Below are 7,493 nucleotides of genomic sequence, written 5' to 3' on the forward strand. Positions count from 1 at the left end.
TTTTGAAACCCTGTCCCCATTAAAAATGATTAAATATTTAACGATTCACACTGCTGATTAAATGTGAACAAAGTCCATTTCTCCCAGCCCTGTTGTTGCAGTCCGCTGAGAGCAGGCGATGAAAGCCAGCGTGACATTAGGGGTGAAGGCTGCTTTCAATGCTGTCTCATTCCCGGTGGGATCTGGCGGAGATTTGATCAGCCCGATCTGTTCAACCAATAAATGAAACGGTGTTTGAGAAACATTCATATCCATAATAACATCCAGAATCCTGTCTTCAGAGTGTGTGGCGCAAAGGTCTGACTCCAGATCAAAAGGCTGCATGTTCACATCACATCGGGGTCAGTGTTTCTTTCACCGCTCACTTGAGACTGGATCATTCCCGAATGAATGTTTTAATTGCTTTTTCACAAAACAAAACAGAAGTTTGGTCTAAACCCTGACTCAGTACCGACCCAGTGGCAGGGAGGGGAGCGCCTGATACCCTCATTTATTTCATGCAACAAACTGACACGAACACTGGTATTGATTCAAAATCGACCTGCAGATGGACACACACAGAAAATAGAGAAACACAAAAACAGACAGCAACTACTTGCATTTATATATATATATATATATATATATATATATATATATATATATGTATATATTTATATATATATATATATATATATATATATATATGTGTATATATTTATATATATATATATATATATATGGAGAGAGAGAGAGAGAGAGAGAGAGGGAGAGCGCCTTTAACGTGGTCAGACGATTTAAGCTCGGTGAACTTGCTTCTGCTTTCTGAAATGTACTTGTCCAGCGTTCGGAGGTCACGGGAAATATATTTCTTGCCTTTCGAAAAAAGACGCGAACGGTAGAGACATGTTTTGTTTTCAACACGGCTGGTGAAATGGCCGGACTATCATAAATTATGAGTCGCCTTTGAAAAACTTAAAGGAGACTAACTAAAAATCACTTAGTGCAAATTTAAAATCACGTTCACTATTTATTTAGGTCTGAAAGAAATAACAATAAACATGGCAGTCAGCGCCCGCGGTGAGACGGTATCGATTTAGTTTGCTGTGAAGTTCACCGCTGGGCTAAAGCTGATGCCGTTTAAAAGATGCGAACCCACTCAATGTGAAGGATGAGCTCATAACCAACAGGTCCCGTCCACGTCAAACACCTCCTTTCTTGTTTAATAGAGGGAGCAGAGGCGTGTTCATCATCAGACGCCAGCAACTTTAAGAAATGGAACAGATAAAGGCACAGATGCAAGTTCCAAATCTTTTCAATGCAAAGTTATTTCCCTTTACTTAAAGTGCCGTGAGGCTGAAAACGGGTCCCAGATGATTTGCGTTCACTCGTGACTTGTTTTCCAGTGTTGGTCCGTCAGGTTTGCAATTCAATTTGTATTGGATATTGAAGATATTTCAGGATGATTGCACAACATACCATGTGTAAAGCAACCATCTTGATAACTTCAATCATCACACACTCTACATCGACACTGCAGAGGCCCCAGCACCCCTTTCAATATTGTTTTTCTTAACTCACAGTTTTCAAAAGGGAATTGGATAAACGCTTGGATGGAAACTTTTTCAGGGCTCTGTGGAAACAGCAGGCGAGTGGGACTAACTGGACAGCGCTTTCAGAGATCTGGCAGAGGCACGATGGGCCGAATGGTATCCGAATGGCGCTGTCTTATTCTATGATTCTATTAATAGATCAATTTCCGCCTTTCACTGAGCCTCCCGAAATGGAGCGCAGTAATCGTGTCCCTGTGAAATGAGCTCCTGAACAGTAATACGGAAATTAGCGTGGCTGAGCGGTATGAAACTCTGGTTAGGCTCCTAACAGGAAATTTCCTCTCTAAGTTTGATTAGTTTGTCAATTATCTCCCCCCTTTCGATCTTAAATGTCTTTACATATTTTTTTCATCTCTTCTTCTACTGTCATGCCCACAATACTAGTCTCCCTGGTAAATACTGAAGCAAAGTGATTATTTAATATTTCTGCCATTTCGCTGTCATTGCCTGTGAGTTTGTCGTGTGTATCCCTTCGTGACCCTATTCCTATCCTAAACTTTATTTGGCTGTTGATGTCTTTCGAACACTTTGCTTTTTTTATATTCCTTTTTGCCTTTCTAATAGTTCTTCAGACTTCTTTCCCAGTCTTTTCACATTCCCCTCTCTCCTTTATTGTCCAGTGTGGGCCTTTTTCTTTAGTTTCAATTTTTCCCTTATTTCTTTATTCATCCCTGGTGTGTCATTTCTGGCTGGTTTGTTCTTGCTTTTTAGTGGGATATATTTCTCCTGGACTCGATTGATCACTGTTTTAAATGTTTCCCACTGCTGTTCTATTTCTTTGTCCAGGTCATTAATATGTCAAACATTTCGCCGTTTGAAACTTCTCAAGTCACATCACAAAGCCAGTTGCTTTTGTGGGAGCAGCAAATCAACTTGGTCGAAAAATCAGCTGCAGCCCAATCCACAAATATAACATTTTCACATCTTCGTGAAAGTAAGCAATGGGATTCGAACCCACGCCTCTAGAAGAGACTGCGATCTGACCGCAGCGCCTTAGACCGCTCGGCCATCCGGACTACAAATTTAAAGTTTCATTCTGCATCAATTCTGCACCGTTGGCCAGTGAACGCAAAATAAAAGTTTAAAATGACACTCGCCCAACGTGGGGCTCGAACCCACGACCCTGAGATTAAGAGTCTCATGCTCTCCCGACTGAGCTAGCCGGGCTTGTGCATCTATAACCACCTTATCTGTTATTGCAGCAAGCAGGAGAAAGACTCCATTTCAAATTATTGGAATCAATTCTGAGGGACAGGATGAACTGTCACTTCGAAAGGCACGGACTAATTAAGGACAGTCAGCATGGATTTGTTAAGGGGAAGTTGTGTCTGACTAACCTGATTGATGGATGAGGGTAGCGCAATTGATGACGTCTACATGGATTTTAGCAAGGCTTTTGAAAAGTTCCCACATGGCAGATTGGTCAAAAAAGGAAAGGACCATGGGATCCAAGGGAATGTGTCTTGTTGGATCCAAAATTGTCTCAGTGGCAGGAAGGAAAGTGTAATGGTCGACGGGTGTTTTTGTGGCTGGAAGGCTGTTTCCAGTGGGGTGCCGCAGGGCTCGGTACTTGGTCCTTTGCTTTTTGTGCTCTACATTCACGATTTGGACCGAAACTTAGGGGACATGATTAAGAAATTTGCGGGTGACACAAAAATAGGCCATGTGGTTGATAGCGAGGAGGAAAGCTGCAGACTGTGGGGGTTCAGGCAATTTTCTGATAACAAGGCACTCAATCCATCTCTGAACGAATTTTGAACGAATACGTGTGTTTGACCCAGCACAGGCACGATGGGCCGAATGATCTCCTCTTGTGGACTAACATAATCGATGATACTAAGTGTTATCAGTCGGAAAAGCAACACATTGCAAATAAGAGCAGAGAGAGGAAACTCGTCTAACAGCATAACAGCACGGTGAGATATTGTATTTGAGAAGGATGAGGAGGGTTAGTTTATCATGGTGGTCGTCACATGGAGTATCATTTGTAACTTTGATAAGGACCATTTCATGCTGCGACTGGGGCGGAAACCTAATTGGAGAGATTCAGCCCGGGCGCGGCCCCATCGTGCGCGGTGAGACGGAGGCGGGTGGGGGAAGTGTCAGAGCTGGGGCTCACCGGTGGAAGCAGCATAAAAGTTTAAAACGGTACTCGCCCAACGTGGGGCTCAAACCCACTACCCTGAGAGTTTTTAAAGAAAAGGTGGAGCAGCCATTGTCTGAATCTCTTGCTGTACTTGAAAGAACACATTCCAAATACGAGCAGAGAGAAGACACCATTCAGTTGCCCATTGTGTTGAGCTAAATGCCATCGATTTATGTAGTGTTGCGGTTATCAGATTTACTTTACACGCGAAAATTCCCGGTTCGATCCCGGGCGGAAACATTATGTTGGAACTTGGTCTCCAGAAACATCCAGGTTGAAAATGAGCCACCCAGCCTCATCCCACTTTCCAGCAATCGGTCCGTCGTCTTGCAGGTTACACCACTTCAGGTGCAAATCCAAGTATTTTTAAAAAAAATGTAACGAGGGATTCTGCCTATACCACCCTTTCAGGCAGTGAGTTCCAGATCCCAAACACCCTCTGGGTGAAAAAATTCTCCTCAGCTCCCCTCTTATCCTTCTACCAATCACTTTAAATCTATGCCCCCTGGTTATTGACCTCCCTGCTATGGTAAATAGGTCCTTCCCATCCACTCTATCTAGGCCCTTCATAATTTTGTACACCTCAATTAAATCACTCCTCAGATTCCTCTGTTCCAAAGAAAACAACCCCATCCTCTCCAATCTTTCCTCACAGCCAAAAATCTCCAGCCCTGGCAACCTCCTCGTAAATCTCCTCTGTACCCTCTCTAGTGCAATCACATCTTTTTTGACCAGTCTGCCAATTGGGACCTTGTCAAAAGCCTTGCTAAAATCCAAGTAGACTACATCAAAGTACTCCAGGTGTGTTCTCACCAAAGCCCTATTTAATTGCAGCAAGACTTCCTTACTCTTATACTCCAACCTCCTTGCAAAAAGGCCAACATACCATTTTTCTTCCTAATAGCTTACTGTACCTGCATGTTAACTTTCTGTGATTTGTTTACAAGTACACCCAACTCCCTCTGAATATCAACATTTATTGGACTCTCACCTTATAAAAACTATTCTGCTTTTCTATTCTTCCTACCAAAGTGGACAATTTCACATTTTCCCACCTTATACTCCTACTGCCACCTTCTTACCCAATCAATTAACCTGTCCACCTCCCTTTGCGTCCTCCTCACGGCTTACTTTCCCACCTACCTTTGTATCATCAGCAAACTTGGATGCATTACACTCGGTCCCCTCATCCATGTCATTAATATAGAATGTAAACAGCAATTGCAACATAAATTGTCCGCCAAGGATCGAAAGCAGGGCCGTTCGCGTGTCAAACGAACTGGTAACCACTACACCACAAAAAACCGCTGGTGACTTATACTGGGCAGAGGGGAACCGACCAGTCACCTCTGTCTGCTCTGATTGGGACAGTTTTACCTCTCTTTAAACAACATCTCTCCTGTCCCACACTTAAATCATGGAATTGAATCATAGAATATTACAGCACAGAAGGAGGCCATTCGGCCGTGTTGCCCTGCCTACTCTTTGAAAGAGCTGTCCAATTTAGTCCAAAAAACCCAGCCTTTTCCCCGTAACCTTGCAAATCAATCCTCTTCAAGTACCTGTCCAATTGCCTTTTGAAAGTTCCTATGAAAGCTGCTTCCACCACCCTTTCAGGGAGTGGCTACCAGATCGTAACAACCCTCTGTGTGAAAAAAAATCTCCTCATTTCCCCTCTAGTCCTAAAAGCTCTCAATCCTTCTCCACGGATGCCTTTTTACAAACATTTGATTCATCAAAACCACACAAGTTACACAGGAAAAAGTCTTCATTTTCAAGTAATTAATGTTCCGAAGGAGCTCCCTGATTTCCTTCTCCTAACCTTATGAATCAGATCATTCTCGTCCGGATCCTTTTCCACATGAACCGGCCTCCCCCCTCAGGAAGCAGCCATTCTGATTCTGTGACTGTGGCCAGCTTTGTTCAGGCAGTTGGTTTGACAGGGACCTCACACCGCACCCTCCTCCCGTGTTTTCTTCCACATCCGCAGATTGGGGCCGGGCCTGGAATGATTTTTTTTCTCTGTCTCACCCGGGGCCGCTGAGTCTCCAACTCAGATCACAAACCAGCTCTCCTAGACCCGATCACTAACTCACCCAGTTTGTAAATTGAAACCGGAGCAAGTGCCTCGTCAGAGGGCTAGAGATGTAGGGGAGGCAGCAACCTCTGATAAAATCTCAGGCTCATCAGAGAGGTTTGTGTATCTGAACCCCTAATAACCTTCTGCTCTTTTAAAGCTTTGACCATTGCACATGACGCGGCACTTACAGACTCGTCTCTTGCACTGACAGTGAAGGGAGGGTTCACTCGCGAAAGCAGCGCAAAAGTTTCAAACAGAATTCGCCCACAGTGGGGCGCTAACCCACGACCGCTGAGATTAAGAGTCTCATGCTCGACCGACTGAGCTGGCCGAGCCTGCTGATACTTCTCCATTTGGTCTATTATTGCAGCGAAGCGGCTGCTAGCTCCGCCCCAGGGGCTGAGCTTAGAATCGGAGAAGGATTCAACTCAGAAGCAGGCCACTCGGGCCATCGCGCCCGTGCCTTGTCCTACAAACCATGAACCTGAATTCCAAGGTGTGGAACGAAAGCGAACAACAAAAGCCCTTACATTCGACCGTGGAGGTACTGGCAATTCCCTGAGAAACCGGTTTGTCTATTTCCCGGTGCTTGCCTGTCTCTCTGGCTGTGTTTAACTGTGTGTGGAGCTGCACGCTGATTTTGAATTAATAAGTGTGTTTGTGTGTGTATCTTGCAATAAATAAATGAGGGAATCAGACGCTTCTCTCTCTGACACTGGGGAACTGGTGAGGCAGAATTCAGAATAGGGTTCTGTTTATTGTGAAAAAGGGAATGCAATATGAATTACGGAATTATTCAGACTCCTACTAAAGTTAAGAACAAGCGTGACCCCGATGTGATTTGAACACGCAACCTTGAATCAGACGCGACGCTATTGCGCCTGGAGGTCGAATGGCAGGGACCTTGATGTTGACCTTCATGAAAGCTTCTCATGCACAGTTGAATTTATTTCAGATTACCAAATCCCCGCCCACTCCCACCGGGTGTCAGGCAGCCTCAGAAGCAGCCTTCACCTGTCCGCGGCAGCATGACTGCAGCAAATCCAATTACACACACCCGGCACCCAGAATCATCACATCACAGGAAAGGAACTGCTCAAAATGCACGACAGGACGGGCAGCATCTGAAAAAACGCTGAGACTTTCGGTGTGTGGACTTTGTTCAGGACTGCTAACAGGACGGTGTGAAAATTTAAACTATGGATGTCATGCTTCTTTATTAAGTGAGTGTTTATGTTATTTGTGCCATTTATAAATTTATTTTGATTATTTTTACAATATGATATATCTTGTTATAAATATATATGATTGCATCTGTGACACTTATAAATACATTTGGGTGTAACTGTGTGGTGGTTATCATTATATCTCTGTGTATCTGTGTTATGTATTTGTGTGTAATAAAAAATAAGACATAGATAAATAAATATCCAGAAAATACATTGACATTATATACACCCCAATAAATGAATAAATAATACAGATACATGTAAATACATTTGTAAGCAGCAGTCATGAAAGGCATTTACTTCTAATGGCTTAGGGATGAGCCGGTGGGCGTCAAAACATGCCGTGGATGGAGACCGGGTTGGTTATTGCGGGAAGAGCAAATCAACTGGGCCCAAAAATCAACAGCAGCTCAAGCAACAAATAAAATTGGTTTAAAAATAACCGA

At 43.7% G+C, this 7,493-nt stretch overlaps 1 non-coding gene across 1 annotated transcript; it reads right to left on the reverse strand.

Annotated features, from left to right (window-relative positions):
• Positions 1-2,686: 2,686 nt before the first annotated feature.
• Positions 2,687-2,759, reverse strand: trnak-cuu (transfer RNA lysine (anticodon CUU)). Its single transcript has one exon. It is a non-coding gene; the product is annotated as a tRNA-Lys (tRNA).
• Positions 2,760-7,493: the final 4,734 nt, after the last annotated feature.

The sequence above is a fragment of the Heptranchias perlo genome, unplaced genomic scaffold (genome assembly GCF_035084215.1).
Source record: "Heptranchias perlo isolate sHepPer1 unplaced genomic scaffold, sHepPer1.hap1 HAP1_SCAFFOLD_47, whole genome shotgun sequence".
NCBI lineage: Eukaryota > Metazoa > Chordata > Chondrichthyes > Hexanchiformes > Hexanchidae > Heptranchias > Heptranchias perlo.